We start from the raw sequence: 12,590 nt of genomic DNA on the forward strand, positions 1-12,590 counted from the left end.
GTGTAAAAACAGAAGACTTTAATTAATTGTATAATTTTAAGGTATTCTACAATAATCTCCAGTTTATATGCAGATTTATTCATTTGTTTAACATTCTACAGACATTTTTTAATGAGATTTTCTTTTCATTCTTCAGCAGTGGAACGGTAAAAAAACAGAAAATGTTTTACAGTAAATATCTGTATTTAAAAAACAGAATTATTCCGTAGAATAACTTAAGGTTTTTTACTGTAATTTGACGGTAAGTGTTTTGGCAACTTTGCTGCCAGACTTTTTTACCCGTTTTTTTACGATTGTTTTTTTACATGCATTTACCTTAAATTTAAGGTTTCACAGTAAAAAAACACATAGTTGTCTTAATTTTAAATATGTGAATTTTCTTGTCTTTTTACATAGAATTTAACGTAATTTAACATTCAAGCCAATTAAACAAAAGAATAATCCTGTAAAAAAAACTATAATTTCTCATTATATGAATTTACACATTATTACTTTTATTTGTGGTTAATGTTTTTAATAAAAGTTTTTTTTTCTGTGTTTTCATGACATTTAACACGTAATGTTAAAAAAACTGAAAATATCTGTAAAATAATACAGTATATTTCTGTGAAAAAACTTTTTTTTTTTACAGTGTAGTGTACTATGGAACTCAATAGCTACCAGCAGCTGTTTGGTTGCTTGCATTCTTCAAGATATTTTCTTTTGCATTAAACAGTTAAAAGAAATTAATACAGGTTTAGAACAATTTCAGGGTGAGTAAATGATGACCGAATTTACATTTTTGGTTGCACTATTGCTTTAAGTGAAAACTTGCATATGAATTTCAAATGTTCTTCTTAAATCACTTAACAGTGTTAATATAAATTGTAAACAGCAATAAAGCAAAAATATTAAAGCTAACAGTAATCATTAAAAATGAAAAAAAATTCAGCTGCAAGTAAAAAGGTTTTTCCCTGTCACCATCCATGTAACTGTAAACACAGTTGTAAAAATGGGATATTGTAGTTGTGTTGTTGAATAATAGGTCACAGAAGTTAATTTAGCAAAGAATATTGTGCTTCCTCCCCCATCTATCTATCTATCTATCTATCTATCTATCTATCTATCTATCTATCTATCTATCTATCTATCTATCTATCTATCATCTATCTATCTATCTATCTCTCATCTTTTATTTTATTTATTTTTTATTTTATTTTTTACAATTTTATTCAGTATTCCAAACCTATGACTTTCTTTCCAGGGAACACAAGAGATGTTTGCAGAATGTTGCAAGATTAATTTATTCTATTCTATTCTATTCTATTCTATTCTTTTCTATTCTATTCTATTCTATTCTACCCTGTGTCCCAAACCTTTGACATTCTTTCCAGGGAACACGAGATGTTTGCAGAATGTTGCAGAATTTAATTTATTTATTAATTTATTTAAGACTTTAAGGATTTTTGTTGTTGCTTTGTTTTGTTCACTGTCTCAGTGTTTTTTATTCCATGGAACACAAGAAATGTTTGCAGAATGTTGCAGAATTAATTTATTTATTTAAGAATTCTATTCTATTCTATTCTATTCTATTCTATTCTATTCTATTCTATTCTATTCTATTCTATTCTGTGTCCCAAACCTATGACTTTCTTTCCAGGGAACACAGGAGATGTTTGTAGAATGTTGCAGAATTTATTTATTTATTTAATACTTGATGGATTTTTGTTTTGTTTTGTTCACTGTCTCAGTGTTTTTTATTACATGGAACATAAGAGATGTTTGCAGAATGTTGTTAGTTAGTTAGTTAGTTAGTTATTTAGTTAGTTAGTTTGTTTCTTACCAAGGAAAATGTTCAGATCTTTAGATCTACACATGGGCTCCACAAGTGGGACACAAGTTTCCCAGGAAAATGATAAAACCCCTCACCCAATAGCTCAAAAACATACTAAAATGACTGAAAAGACAAACAATGCTAATGAGTCTTTCGAAGTATCCTAACGACCCTGCAAATTAAGAACCAATTGAGGTACAGCCTCCATCAGGCTGCACAGCTTTTTTTGTTGCGGAGGCCCTTGCCAAAGCGAAGTCACTAGTCTGTGAAGGCGTCTCCTCTTCCTGACACCAAGAGGGCATTTTTCTCCCAGAATTTTGAACGGTTAAATTTGTCAGATTTACATTCTTTTTGTTTCTTTTCTCTCCTTTCTCTTTTTGTGGCGGGACCGTTTGTGGCCAATGTCTAAAAATGGGCTTTTTGGTGAAAATGTGCAGGAAGCCACATGGTGGTACGTGATCAACCGCATGACTGTGCTTTCATTTCAGCCCACAATGGATTTTTTCCTCACTGTGTGATTGCCTAACACTGTTTTTAAAGAAGAACTTGAGAACACACATACAGTAGGCAGTGTCAAAAATTATTAAGTTACAGTAAATGAGTGTAAACGCCAGGTTAGCTGTGACTTTACTTTATTGATACTAAATATGTCATTGTCTGGTTTTTCGAAAACATCATTAAGAGTATTAAGAGTATTGTTAAACAGGGCTTTAGTGGGTCTGAATATATACTAAAAAAAAAAAAAAACACAATTATCCTGTGAATCTGGTGAGTTCGTGGTGTTGAGATTGTTTTAATTTTTTGTATTTTGATGTTTCAAAGGTCCCAATAATATGCAGGGCTGTAACCACCATATAGTATTTAGACTGGTTGACCTTTATAGGGTTTTCAGTTGAAGCTTTTGTTTCCTCCAATATTGAATATTTGGTGGCATTCTTGTGATTTAAAATAATAATTTATTTTAATTTAAATAATTTAAATAAATAATAATAATTTAATTTGTACATACATTTTTATTAATATAATTAATATTTTTTCAAATTTGTTTTTGATTTGATTTGATTTGATGTGATGTGTTACAAACCTATGAATTTCTTACCACAAAAGATGTTTCCAGAATGTTGCAGAGACTGAAACCCTTAGTCACATGCAATGGAAATTGCAACTCATTTTGTGTTCAGTAGAAGAAAGAAAGTCAAGGCAGCTTTGGAACATGTGGGAGTGAGTGAATAATGACAAGATTTTCATTTTTGGGCAAAATATCCCTTTAATGCTGTTGCCTAACAAATATCCATATCAAGCTGTGTTGAGCTGCTCAATGCTAATCCAATTGAGATCCAGCCTGAACAAACCAAGTTTTTACGTGTCAGTAGACTTCTACTCTTTTCTGCCTCTTTTATTTATCCAGCCTCCTTGGAAGAGGTCAGAGGTCAGAGGTCAGTCAGTCCTCAAAGAGAAGTTCTGTTCCCCCACCATGAGACATGACGGCAGTGTTTTCATTAGCAGTTAATGATGACAGACGGTCATGCATGAGAGACACCAGCCTGCAGAGTCACGCAAGGCTTCTGAGTTGGAAGAGACATCATGAAATTTTTTTTTTTTTTTTTGGCACGAAGAGCACAGACCTTCTGAAAACATAATTCTAGGAAATCAAGTCACCATGATATAGGGGAAGCAACCAACTTTATCCTCCACATATTCTTGGCATAGAAGTTTATTTCTGGCTACATTTTGTTTTAAACTAATATTTGTAATATTTGTTTTTAGAATTAATTGGCAAATTACAGATGAGACTGTACTATATTGGCAATTTGGTTCACATTATGCTCTGTGGAATGAATTTGTAATTATTCAATTTTTTAATTATTTTCCAGTTTATTTTTCTGTTCTTGCTCTTTTTTTTTGTTATTTTATAATATTAATTATACTTTTTAATTTTATTTTATTTTATTTTATTTTATTTTATTTTATTTTATTTTATTTTATTTTATTTTATTATTTTGTTTTATTTTATTAAATTTTATTAAAAGTAAAAAGGGGGAAAAGGTACTTTCTTTGGGGTGGTACCCTTTCAAAAGGAGCTAATTTGTAAACTTTAGGCACTAATATGTACTTTTAAAATACTAATGTGTATGTTTTTGGTACTTATATGTAGCATTTAGAGGTAAATATTATTATTATTATTATTATTATAATATTATATTTATATTATATTAATATTATATTTAATAATATTGCAGTTAACTAAAACTACAACCATAAAAAAGCTACTTGAAATAAAATAAATGTTAAATGGAATAAAATAAACAAAAAATGTTTTATTTCAGCTAGTTGCCAAGCAACATTTATCTTTTTTTAGTTCAAATTGAAGGAATAAAATAACAAGCTAAATACACTTCAGTGAATAAATAAAAATAATAAAAACTATGTAGACATATTAAAAAATAATAAATTACAAAAAAAGTAATACTTTAACTAAAATGAAAGTGAAAATAGAAAATATTAAAATAAATTTTGCATTTTGCACATAGTATACATAAGTATATATAACACATGCACTGTTCTTTGGAAAAGAATTCAACAGATCTTATAAAGGATCTGCATAATAATCTGAAGCATCAGATCTATGTCCGTCGCGTGCGGAGAGGGCAGAGATGTGACTAATCAACATGGTAATTATTTCTGCACTGGCATGAATTCATTTTTTTTTTTTGTTTCTTCTCTCGTTATTTCTGTCTAGCTTTTGTTTAAAGGAACTTGCGTGACATTGAGCAGAGAGAGGAGGAGGAAGAAAAATCCCCTTTTGGCAAGATGCAGCTACATGCTGAATTTTCCCTGCAGTTAGTAATATCTGAAGTTCTGCCTGCCCTCATAGTATTGTTTCAGGGAGGAATTCGTATCATTTCCTCTGGACTTTTTGGTGTCATCATTAATATATCATTCTTTTATGGTGGTACAGTTTAGAAGATTCATCACTTTTTTTATGCATACTAAGAACACTGACCTTTGTATGTAAAACAGTTCCTTACATTGCTGTTTTTGCTGATGCTGTTGTGTTTGTATGTCCAGGTTTATGGTAATGTCATGCACTGGGATCATGAGTGTGGTACCACACCAAAAGCCTGTAAGAACAATGTTAGGTGAGTGCTGAAATCGCACGTACACACGCACGCTATAACAAGTTGGCACGAGTCCACTCCATCCCAAACATCCAGAGTTCCCAGTGAAAACAAGCCACTTCCTCTCCACCCATACCCCCCTTCACCGGAATGATAAATTCAGTCTTGCAGCAATGGGAAATCTGGCTTTAAGATAAAGATTGTAGGGTTTTATGGGAGGACCGGGCCATGGATATCAGAAAAGACGAAAGCATATACAGGTACTGTACCAACAAACTGCACGGCTAGTATTTCCAGATTCTGTCCGGCTTAAGATTAGATGATGCTGCTGGTGACAGATTCCCAAAATGCCTCGCAAATCGAAACTCAGTTCCAGTGTAAAAGTTTTTGAAGATCATAAAAAAATAGAAGAAGAAAAAAAAGAAAAGACTTGATTTCTATATAGTTTATTATAGTTTTTTTTATAGTTAGCTAAAATTAAATCGTATAAAAATAATTTCTTGAAATAAAACAAATGTATTTTAAAATTTTGTTTCACGTAGTTGCCAAGTAAAATTTTTGTGTTTTATTTAAAATTGAAATACTAAAATAAAAAATATAAAAAACTAGGTAGACATATTTAAAATAATAATAATAATATTTACAATTTTATTATATAATAAAAATTACAAAAACAAAAAATAAATGATAAAAATGTCAAATCGCACAACAAAAATGTAAACTAAACTAAACTGAAATTAAAGTATTTAAGTAACCAAAACCGAAACAATTAATAAAAACAATGTAGACATATTAAACAAAAAAGCAGAACAATTAAAAATGACAAAAACCTAAACTAAACTAACCCTAACTCAACAACTAAAAATGAACTAAAGTAAAATAAAATAAAATAAAAAATTGAAAAACTATAAAATAAAAACAAAAACTAAAAGTATTTAACTGATACTAAAATAACACTGATCGCGGCAGCAGGCATTGCATCTACACTGAATTCTGAACTGAAAACTGAAACTTCTGTCATTTATGAATTTCTGTAGATGACCTGTGCCTTGTGTGTTCATTTATTAAATATTCTAGCTAATAAGATTATATTTTTGGCTGTTAAAATTGTAGTCTGCTTAGCTCCATTTAAAAACATGATGAAACTGAAGTAACGACAGATATTTTCTTCCATATTGTGACATACAGTTGAGTGAAATGGATTTTCCAGAAAGAAAAAGATTTAAGTTGAAGGCTTTGTACGATCCGTCAGTTGTTGATTGGACGGAGGCGGTTCTGAATGCTAGCTTGCAGTTTGAAATCTAAATGACTGGAGAAGTCCAGTATATGTTACCAGAAAGAAGCCTGTTATTTCATCGAAAAATGTAATTATGATATTTTGATTAAGAATTATGACGTTTTCTTAATGAAATATGCACAGATTAATTGTTCAAAATAAGATCAGTAACATACATTTAGAAAATAGAAGCCAAATTTAACAAATTAGGCTGCTATTTAAATCTATGTGTGTGTGTGTGTGTGTGTGTGTGTGTATGGTAAATATGATCAAAGAAGCCTGTGAAAATAAATTTTTTTGTACTGAAGTAATTTGGTAGGGATGGAAATCTCAGTATTTTTTTTTTAACAAAAATGGCTAAAATTGATGGCACGCTTTTATTCAATACTTTTTGCAATCTCATTTTGCCAAGACAACAGCTCTGAACTTTCACCCTTAGTACCTGATGTGTTTGGAGAACACCTGACAAGAGATCAGAGTATACAGTATCTCTCCAGAACCTTCAGTTTCCCAGGTCCATGCTGATACACTCTCCTCTTCAGTTTTCTATAGGGTTCAGACCATGGCAGAACCTTCATTTTGTACTCAGTGCCCCATTTTTGTGTTGAGTTTGATGGTCTATTTGGATCATTGTCCTGATGGAAGATACAAACAAGGCCCAATATAAGATTTCTAGCAGAGTCAGTCAAGTTTTTATTTTTTTATCTGTTGGTATTTGCTAGAATCTATAATGGCCATCTATCTGAACAAGATGTCCTGGACATTCAGCAGAAAATTAGGCCAACAATTTGTAGGTAAAGCAGTATATTTCATTGTTCACAAGAAAAAATTTTAGATATAAGATAAAGCCAACAAATGTGTGCATCAAACCTACCTTGAGTGTTTCCTGCAAAAATAGCTAGCTTTTTTTTTTTTTTTTTTAGGTTCATCTGACTATAGAACTTCTGACTTTTTTAACTTTGGATTTTATGAAGGTCAACAATCTGTTGCTGCACATCTTTGGTTTTACTCCTTGTGATGGATGACTGAGCGAATTTGGCTTTTGAGTACCTCATATTTATACTCCTGTGAAACAGAAAGGCATGGCTAGATAATTTCATGTTCCTAGTCACCCTGGTTTGCTAACAAATGTAAATTATGAATGGAAATATAGATCTTCAGAGATTTTACTCTAATTTCTAGGGGTAGAAATAATTGTGGCCGATATGTATTAGAGAAAATAAATTACATTTTAAAATACTTCACAGGAATAAATATAATTTTAAGTTATATATAAATTATATATAAAAACATTTAATGAAAACAGAAAGTTAAAAACTAAATTATGGCATTGTAAAAACTTTGTGGTGTTGTACTAAGACCTCATAGGAGAAAAAGCATAATAAGACCTCTTTTAAAATTTCTAAATATCGATGAATTATTTTATTTTATTTTATTTTATTTTATTTTATTTTATTTTATTTTATTTTATTTTATTTTATTTTATTTTATTTTATTTTATTTTATTTTATTTTATTTTATTTTCAGTGTAGTACATCTTTGAATTCTGACAGGAGCATGTTTTAGGTCGGTCACCTCCGTAACAGTTGCTAGGGGTATATTTGGTTGCTTTGTTGCTTCAGTGAGCAAGAAAGGAGAGGTGTTGCCACAGGTAATCTGAAAAGGAGAATGGCTGGCCTGTCAGTCTGGATTATATGTGTCTCGCTGCACTTTGATGTGCCGTGACTGTCTGAAGCAATGCACACACTGTTTCCTGCCACTGCTGGGCTGTGTGTGACTTTGTGTTTATACAAACTTTTTTTCAAACTAGAAAAGATTAGATATCTTGGAGATGACAGCCATAATGTATTTGCATGCTAATTATTATGCTGAAAGCTGTTCCAAACCTGTATGATTTCCTTTACTCCTAGAAAAAAACCAAAGGAGACATTTAAGAGAATTTTCACCCTGATGTTGTCCTATGAATGCTGACCAGGGGCTGCCAAGGTAAAAAAAAAAGAAAAGAAAAAAAGATTATAATTTTATTTTGTTGTAATATTTAATTTTTTTGTAGTAATATAATTTTTAATTTAATAAATGATTAAATGATTAATAAACTTTGAATATGAAATACAATTTTATGAAAAAACTTTTATGAAATATTTTTTATTTTGTTGTAATATTTATCTTTTTTATTTTATTTTAAATTTCATAAACTATTAAAGCATATAAAATAGGATATAAATATATATATAAAAATGCTGAATTAAGTTGTAATACATTTTTTGAATTAATTTAATAACAGTTTAATTGAATATATAAGTATTGTATAATCATTTAAGTTATATGTTTTTTAATAATGTTCTTTTTAATACTTTTTAAAAGAATTTATATTATATATATTTTTTAATTAATATATTTAATAAACGTTTGAATATTCCTTCTGATGGAAGAATAAGGCTCGAATCAGTATGAGGTTTAGAGCAGATTTGCACAGTGTTGTGCAGCGCAGTCTGAACAGCATTCATGTGAATTTATGAATAAGACGTGAAAGTCCTTCCTCTAGTCTTCAGTGATAACCTTTTTTTTTTCCTTTTTTTTTTTTTTGATGTGTGGGAGATTGGCTGTTTATGTGGGGGGTGGGTGTCAGTCAGTAAGCTCTGTGGATGTTTTTACAAGGCTGCACATTTGGTTCTTTGTAGTTTACACTAGCTTATGCAAGCAGGTCATAGAATCGGTGTCAATGTGAATGGAACACACCAAACTGGATTGGCCAGATGAGGGGGAAGAGGCAGTTTGCTGCTCACACGCACACATACACCAACAAACACCCACAATACCATTCTCTAGCATTACTGTCTCTTATTTTATTGTGCGCTGGTCACTGTGACCGTGTGAGTCAGATAGACAAAAACTCTACTGTATTGTTATTGCTATTTGTCACTGCACATGGAAGTAGAATTTGAGTTTCTGTCATGTTTGTATTGTCTCTGTACTGCCATCACTCCACCCTAGCAACTCCCTAACAACCATGTTCTCACGAAAAGTACAGAGAAGGAAAGGAAACAAAACTTCCTAAACAAATCTCCTTTGAGTGTCATGCTTTTTTTTTTTTTGGATTAGAAACCAAAGAGACTTTCTGGACATTGTATATTTAACCAACCTGCCAGAATGTGAACTTATCGATTTCTTCTGTTATGGATTGAACAAACCACTTCAAGACAAACTTGTCTGCGATAGTCCACCAGGGTCATTCGCGGAATTCTTGGACTATGCCCTTCTGCTTGTTGGTTCCCCTTTCAAGCTTCCAAGGAGCTTTACCTGCTATAGATTCCAGCATGCCCTCCACTGAGGGTTGTGAGTCCAGTGTTTGTAGTGACTTCCACATTAGAGCCTCGTCTGAGTTTTTCTCAGTGCTGTTTCTCAGTGTTTCCGGTCGTCATGTACGTTGCACCTGAAGCTACCAAGGCAGTCCCTAGGTGTTTGAGACTGACTTCCAGTTTGGTGGACCCACCACTGATTTCAGGGTGTGTTGCTGGCATTCTGGTGGCAAGCCCAGTGGTCCTCCCTCTTTAGGCTGCACTGCCTGTGATGGTGGTTGCCATCTTGTGTGTGTGGGCAGCAATCTGTGCTCCAGTTCCTCCAGACGCGGCGGCACAAGCTCCAGTCCATGAGTCTGCTCTTAAAACTTCTCAAGCCCCAGAACTCAGTCCTGTGTTGGCCATCTGCTTTCTAATCTTTCTGTGCTGTCAGTTTCAGTTCCGCCTGATCTGCTGTGGTGGTCCTCAGCTCTGCCTGCTCCGCTCAGTTACTCTTTGCAAAGTCTTGATTAGTGTCACACTGCAATTCTGAGCCCTTGCATCCTGGTTTCCCTATGTCATGGTTTCTTGATCTTCAGCCTGGTTTTCCTGTATTTTCTGCTCTTTCATTGTTTGGATTGTCTGCCTAGTGTACTAGGATTATGATTTTGGATTGCCCCAAATAAACTGCATTTGGATCCTCAACCTTTGTCTCTTTCTTCTGGTGCAAAAACACACTCTAGTATAATATATTGTTGATATGAGGAAGTACAATATTCTTTGCTTTTATGACCTCTGCACCTTATTCATCAATACAACTACAATATCATATTTCACACTGTTTACAGTTACACAGGGACAGGGGAAAGGCTCTTCACTTGTGACATAAACTTAGTATTCTCATATTTCTCTGTTATTAATGATTAATGTTACCATGACGTGATAATGTTCTTCATTGCTGTTAGAATGACATTTTCTGATGTGCTAATCAGTATAACTGTTTTTCTTGGCATAAACCCATAAAATCTATTCACAGGTGTTATCACTCTAGAAATGCAGATGAAAACCGCAGGTGCAGATGTTTATGTTTTCTTCCTTTTATTCAACAGCTCTATTATGCAACATTGCTCATCATGGAAAGCACAGGAATCATTTGTTTTATATTTTAAAGTTGAAGTGTGTAATTTATGATCTCATAGTGTAACCAAAGAGATTTGCATAAATAATGATAATAATAAGAATAATTATTTATGTAATTCACAGAATTCTGCCCTGTTTATAGTGGATTATGTATTTATTTATTTTTTAACTATATTTTTAGACACTCAAACTGGGATATGCTGACATGGTAATGAAGGCCTTGTGATCACTTTCATAAGCATAAACAAGCTGGTTTGTTAACTATGTCAAGTTTGTAGACATATTTTGTAAACATGTTTCCTATTATCCTCTGACTGTATAATTCTGCCCTGCCTTTAGGATTAATGTTTTGATTTCTTGCCAGCCAGTTGCCGTAGGGACAGTGGTAAATCTCTCCTTTAATTTACAGCAGGGTGATAAATTCAACACTTTTAGTTGAGCCTAGTGACACGTTGTTTTGGCTGTGTTTGTGTGTTGCTATTTGATGTCAACATTGATGGTTTTCAGCATTCACAGCTGTCAATTAAGAATTTTTTAATGCATTTTTTATTTATTTATTTATTTATATTATATACACTTTTTATTTATTATGGCAGCAGAAATGTATTACATGTTGATCAAATGATCAGAATTTTATGCCGTTTATCCAATTTGCATAATTCTTTTGCTGAATTGACTACTAAAAGTACAAAGACCGCACATGCAAATAAATAATGCAGTCATTGGGCACAATTTATTCATAGTGAATTTCCCCTCTAATTTAATATGCTGTTCATCTGTAATTCATTTTCCTTGCAACCAAGGACTAAAATAGATGGCATTTGTAGAGCTAGCTCTTATATATAGATCCAAAGGCCATCAGATCATCAGATAACGGACTTTCCAAACACAGACTTTTGCGGAATGTTCTCCTTTTTGAAATCTCACCTTCGGTTGCTTCACTAGCTGGTGTCTGTCCATCCTCTCCAGTTTCAGTGACAGCTCCTATTATTCCCTATATTATTACACTAGTCTTTGAGAGAGATTCCAGCAGATATTTTGCTTGTTTTGGGTAGATATTATTTAATTCATCTTGTGTTGAAGATTGTATGGACTTGTTTGTGGCAGACTTTGTTGTGAATTTGCTTTGGATGTAAGAAAACGCAACCTGCCCTGATGGTTGCTAGAGATCACTGTGGTGCCATTTTGTCTGTGTCTATTATCAAGCAATTTACAACTTCCTGGTATTTGGTTATACCACCCAAAAGCAAAGAAAAATGCTGAAGTTCATGAAAAGAAAGAATTAAATATATGCTGAGGATCCAGTGTCATTTTGATATTGATTTGCATGCAAAATACTGGATTCTGATGTACACCTTCTGTTTGGGGTGTTCCATTGTACATAGAAACTAAAATATATTTATTGCAAATATTTAGGCTTACTTTCAGGATAATAATTATTTAATATTGGTAAGCCATAAAGAGGCGATGCATTACTTTTTGTGATAAACTTAACTTTAGTCATCATAACTTCAAAACTTTTTTGCATGATTAAACTGATTCAGATGCAATAGATTTAGATTAACAAAATAAAAAAATAAAAAAAAATAATGGGGGATTAAAAATCTTCTGAAATTGCAGGAATCAGAGTCTCATCAGTTACAGTTTGACTTGATTAGAAGTACATTGTTGAAAGACCTTTTTTTATTATTTGATAATTTATTATGGAAAAATAATTTCCTAGATAATGTTTTATATATGTCAGGGTTATTATAGTTAACTAAAACTATATATATGTGTGTGTGTATGGAAATTTGTTCATTTTAACAGTCTAAAGGATAAACATCTGTAGATCATGCCTTTGCATTGCATTTGCATTGAGGGAAAGAACTTTAAGATAAAAATGTCCTTAGGTGTAATGTATCCTTCCGATGTCATTATTTGACATAAACGCTTTTGTTAAAAGTTTCTCATTTTATATTTAG

The sequence above is a fragment of the Cyprinus carpio genome, chromosome A13, assembly GCF_018340385.1.
Source record: "Cyprinus carpio isolate SPL01 chromosome A13, ASM1834038v1, whole genome shotgun sequence".
In the NCBI taxonomy this organism is placed as follows: Eukaryota; Metazoa; Chordata; class Actinopteri; order Cypriniformes; family Cyprinidae; genus Cyprinus; species Cyprinus carpio.